The following is a 6,000-nucleotide window of genomic DNA, read 5'->3' as shown; positions in this document are numbered from 1 at the left end:
ATGCTAACAAAATATAAATGAACATCAATGAAGATTTATAGGCTCTGTTTGGTTACTCAGCCAAGCTCAGTGCAGTTCACTTTTAGACTTCTTCTACCATCCAAACAACAACTTGAGCTGCATCCGAGACTGAGTTAAGTGAGTTTGCATTGTAGATTGATTTAATGCTCCTACCAAATACCAAAGATGCCGCCCAAACTGTCAAAGTGATAGCTGCAATAAAAAAGCAAGATTTTGTCCATTTTGCCTTTACTTTACTCCATCTAGTTGGCTGCAAGTGGACCCCACTCGAAAGTTTTTTGCCCTTTTGAGCAGTTGACATCGTCTGACTTTTAAATATGAATAGTAGAAATTAATGATGAGACCCATTTATTTTATAACTTCCCATAAATATATCTAAACTTATCTTAACATCCAAACACACTTAAATCTATCTTAAGTGGACCTCACAAAACTCACTCAATTATCTCAATTCATTACTATTCATAAAAAATTTATCTCAACTCAGTTTAATATCCAAACGCAACCTTAGTAAAGGTTGAGAGAGATGAAGATTGAAGCCAAGCACATGGTCAGCTGCATAAGCATCTTTTTCATGATTATAAACTGTTAATTTTTATAAAAAAAAAACTGTTAATTTTTCTTCAATCACGTGCAGCTAGCGTGAGTAATCGGGATTGGGTGCTGAGAATCGGAGAGTTTTTAGGGTTGCACTTGCATGTAATTAAGTTGGGCTAGCCAGAAGCCTAGTTAGCCAATTTTTATACAAGTTATGATAATAGTAAAGCCATAATAATATATTTGCAACTCGAATCGATCACTTTATTCAACTTGAGTATGAACAACTACTAAAACTATCATGTCATCAGAATATATATAGCAGTCGAGCAACAGCTAGGGCCGTTTTCCTTTTCTTTATTAACACGTAAATGTAATCCTATCAACTATTCCTTAATGTGATCGATAGCTAGACACCAATGCAGAGGTCGTCGATGCAACTTATAAGGGCACAGGATCCACCATTAAAGACGCTACATAATCTTTGAGCACAATTCCAACTGTGTAGCCATCATCGTCCCTGTAAACGACTTCACTGACACGTGCAAGGTTGAGAACTCGCATGAGAATTGGCATGGAGACTTCGATTGGGTAGAGGCACTCTTTGTTTATATCCTCCCATGCATCTGTCACTTGTTTCCTCAATTCATGGACTGCTTCTTCCTCTGTAACACCGTGCTGTGTCATGTAGCATTCAACAGCCGAAGTAACGTGCCCTCTCTTTTGCTCAAACTGCAAGCATTATTGTTGAAGAATCGTCTATATATGTTAGTATAATTAATTAATAGGACGATTTTATAAATTATTATTATAAAGAACTAAAAGAAGAGAAATAATTAAACCTTGTGTGACACGATGTCATTTAGGAGTCGGGCAACCACTGTTGAAGCCGTGACCACTTTAGGGTCACTGGACAACCATTCGAAGGAATCCTTTGTGACAAGTTCTCCCATTCCGACTAAGGATGTGATTGCTAACATTGGGTAGCCAGAAGAACGAAGAGTAGGGGGCATATATTCGTCCATTGTTGGTATGTATTTCTGGTGGAACCATTTGGCTTCATGGTGGTATGCCCTAACTTGATTCTTCATCTGAGACAGCGTACGTACGTAGATACAAGCAATTCACAATCAGAACAAATACTAATGTTTTTGAAACATATAATATAGTAAAACATAATATTTTCTGTTATATATATATATGTTTGTTTGTTTTTTTGCTTAATTTCTCTGAATATAAAAACTATGATGCTTACTGCTTCTATTGCATATTGGACACGATACGATTTTTCTTCACCTAGGTTTTGCTCCATTTCAGTGTAAACGTCTAGGAGTGCCTGGTAACTCATTTTCATGTACTCCGGGAGTTTATCTGCGGCACTCATATCCCACCTATAAAATTGGTAGTTTCTCCAGTTAATAAAAAAAATATAAAGAATAAATGCAAATTTGATCAGGATGTGTCTTTAATCTCAACCTCTCGATTGCTTCAGTAAAGAGGTCAAGTTCTTCAATTGTACCATACACATCATAGATATCATCAATAACAGAGGTCATGGAGATCACTTTGGATAGCATCCTCCTAGCAAAGCAATATTGGGGCTCAAAGTACACTCCCAATATCCAAAAATAGCACTCAACCACCCTGTCTCTGATAAAGGGTAGCTTCCTTGGAAAGTCCAAGTCTTTCCACCAACTGTAAAACATAATTTAAAAGAATCATTCTATCAATTACCTACAATTATCATATCATCATGCACAAGCTACTAGCTTACTCACAGTACTTGCAAGCACTCTAAGATGGAGCGTAATAACTGACCTGGCAATGCCAGAAAGTTCTTTCTGGTGCATTTTCTGCAATAGGTTGAAATCCAACTTTGCAAACTTAAGAAGAACTTTATCATGTGAAGCGTCTTCTTGGTATACAGAAAATTAATGCCTTGCCTCTAGCCTTTGTAGTCCTTTCCAGATAGGTTGTTTCAAGGCATGGGTTACTTGTGCTGCTAGAGGCCCACTTAATTGGGATGCTACAGACTCAAGATGTGTGGTAGTGAAGACAAGAGCCTCACCCAATATATCTTCACCTTTTACTCGGAGATGTGTGGCTTCATACAAGCTTAAAATTCCTTTCACATCATTGCAAAGCGATCCCTTAAAATTCCCTTTGTTGTCCTTGAACTTGTTGAACAGATCTGCCTCACAATATTCCAATGACATCAAATGAGTCACCCCATGGAAGGAGATTAATACATATGATATGTGTTAAAATAGTACTGTTAGGCACTTTTTAATCCCATAAACGTGAAATGGGTTCTGTCTTTTACTTTTAAAACGTTTAATTAGTTGATTATGTTTCCCTTGAAAAAGTATTCTGCAAACCTATAGAAAGGAATTGAAGCAAGCAAGCATTTTTTACCGCATGGAACGTAATAGCCGTTTTGTCTAAGTAGTCGAAACAGCAGGGCAACAGTGTAGAGGTCATCATAATATTCAGGGTCATCACTTTCATGAGTCTTCTGCAGTTGTTGCATAATTGCTTGAATCTCATTATCAAAATGGTAAGACACGCCTAAGCGCTGAATTGCATCAACCAAGTTCAGTTTTTGTGAAGGCTTCTCAACCGTAGCCGTGAGCATCGTCCTCACATTTTCCTTCAATTCCTCAATTTGTTGCCTCATTTTCACATCAGTTTCCTGTACGAGCAAAAAGTATATATGCACTGTGACTCGTCCATTGAGTAATATCATACTTTCAAGATAAATATTATCCCTTGAAAAGTAAGGGCTTATAAGCTAGCGTTAGTTACACTGCGAAATGCAAGAGTAGTGTTTGATTAACAAGAGTTCAAACACATGATGATGTAGTAATTAATGTAAACACGATACATATCAAGATTTAATTACCAGGAATTCAGAAGCATATGAGAGGAAATGGTCACCCCAAATGCTGGGTTGAAAATTTGCTGAACGACGGTTAATTTCTGGCGTAACATGATTCTGAGCTGTTGGAGCAGCTACTGCTGAAACTTGAAGAGACATTTTAGAAGTTAATTGGCACCGTACGAAGTATTGGAGATGGGGTTGCTAAATGGCACTTAACTCTAGTGCTTTCAGTTCCAGTATGAGATAAACAGATTGCGGGTTCAGGTATTTATAGATAAAAGATTAGTGCTGTAAACGACGAATGGAATAATGGCTTTAATTAACCTGTATCGCACGTTTTAATAAAATTTATATTGATAATTATACGCAAACGCGCGGTTTGAATAAATATCTCGCCAGCACCTTTGAATTTCTGGGCCGGGAATCAAATTGATGCTACGTACGAGAACAGATACTTTTTGGTAGCTTTTTCGTGGACACCGATCGAATACGGACTACTCCTCCAAGTAAAAATTACCCCACGGCTATTTTCCAGGGTATTAGGTACGAAATAGCCTGGGAAAAGTATTTTTTCTTTAGTGACCGAGCATTACTTCCCCCTAGCTGCACTAACAATCTTGATCACTTCTAGTATGACACGTAAAATTAAAATCTTGATTCCAACTCTCTTTGTTTGTGATTAATTTCACGTCATTATAAAAAAAATTATTTATTTACATCTAATTATTTTCAATGAAGTAATTATTTCTATTTAAAATAAATATTTTTATTATAAATAATCGTTTTCATCGCAAAAAAAATAAAATACCCCTTTTTTCTGTTGTACATCATCAAACTTAACCTTTCCACTACTCGTGCCTCCTGCATGCGGACTTTACAAATGCGCATTAGTTTGTAAAACTCATGCTCAAACTGTTCACTTACGACCCTGTCCTGCCTGCCTGCCTGCCTGCCTGCCTGCAGATAACGTATAATAGTATAGATACGGTGTTGGAAAAATCTAACAAGGATCAATATTTGGAGTTAATTGCACATGTTTTGACCTGATAACGTACTTATGTCAGGGCGGAGAAAACTAGCATGTGTGTTCGTAATAATTATGTTTTGAATGGAAAAATGGTATAAATAAACAGCCACTTGAATGCGGACTTTCCTCCGGTCTAGCTGCGTACTTTCCAGATTTGGTAGAAATTAGGAGTGTAATCGATCCGGTCTGGTCCAGTTTTAGATAAAATTTAGGATCAAATCAGTATGTACTGGTTTTATATTTTTCAAAACCGATTACGCACCGGTTACCCTCCTAAACCTGTACTTCCAGTTTTACCGGTTTCTGGTCCGGTCCAGTCCAGTTTTCTGATTTTTTTAAAATATAAATTTCACAATTTGTCATTAAAAATTTGTTTATAAAAAAAAAAATTAATTTAAAAAAAACTGTTTTATACTTTTATTAATATATTAGACTATATAATAGTATTAATATTAGACTATTAGTATAGTTATAAGTTATATATTAGTATTAGTTATAAACTTTTAGTGATTTAGTATTAACATTTTATATAATAATTTATAAATTATAATAAGAAATTATTTCATATATGAATATATATGTTATATATAAAATTTCACATAAAAATTTATAATTATACATTATATATAAAACTTATATATATTAATATTTAATATATATAAAATATTTTGTATAAAACTTATATATAAAAATATTATTTTTTATTTTTTTTAATCAACCGGTCCGGTCCGGTCCAAAAAATTCCAGAACCGGAACCGGACCAGAACCGACTGGTTTTTACGTTTTAAAAACCGGTTCCGGACCGGACCGGTTCAAAACCGGTAAAACCGGTCCGATTCGGTTCGGTCCGGTCTGGTTTTTCGGTTTGAATTTACACCCCTAGTAGAAATGACGAGGCTTTAATTCTTAATCATTTCTATTGATTAAAATCAAGGATACGTAGTTGATTTCATTTTTTTGTTCAGGTTTGAGTCGAGTCAGCCATGACTATTTGGTGTGTTCTCGTTCGAACACTCAATTGCCAAACAAACATATTTATGTTCAAACAAATTAATTTCATTTGAATAGAGATTTTTCTAGTTCGAACTATGAAGTTCCATTACAGATGGTTAGTTCGAACATAATATGTTTGGTTCGAACGAGTTATTTCAATTTAGTTCAATATACTATCATTCTTTAATAATATAATTACACAATTATTTTAATTATATTTTTACTTTTCTTATGATTAAATAGTATACTAATGGCAACTAGCGAAATAAAACATGAGAGAGATCAGACCGGCCAAAGTAGTAGAACAACTCGTGCTCAGGAGACGAGGTCTATACTCGTTAAGCAGGAAATCATTTTGGATGACTTTTGCGATCTTGCATGGGAGGGACGGAGCATACAGTCCATTATCACTGACTGGGGATGGACACTGATCTATCGGTAGAGGGGGATTGCATATCCAGAGGTAGTCTGTGAGTTTTACCGTGCCATGGTAGAGCATGACGCTGATGCTATGTGCTACACCCTAGCGGTCCGTGGAGTG

General features: G+C 35.7%; 1 pseudogene; it reads right to left on the bottom strand.

Moving 5' to 3' along the window:
- Nucleotides 1-999: 999 nt before the first annotated feature.
- On the bottom strand, nucleotides 1,000-3,595 carry LOC108984274 (annotated as a pseudogene).
- Between the last annotated feature and the right edge of the window lie 2,405 nt (nucleotides 3,596-6,000).

This window comes from Juglans regia, chromosome 2 (genome assembly GCF_001411555.2).
Source record: "Juglans regia cultivar Chandler chromosome 2, Walnut 2.0, whole genome shotgun sequence".
NCBI classification, from domain to species: Eukaryota; Viridiplantae; Streptophyta; class Magnoliopsida; order Fagales; family Juglandaceae; genus Juglans; species Juglans regia.
This window is presented reverse-complemented; position numbering and strand designations above follow the sequence as displayed.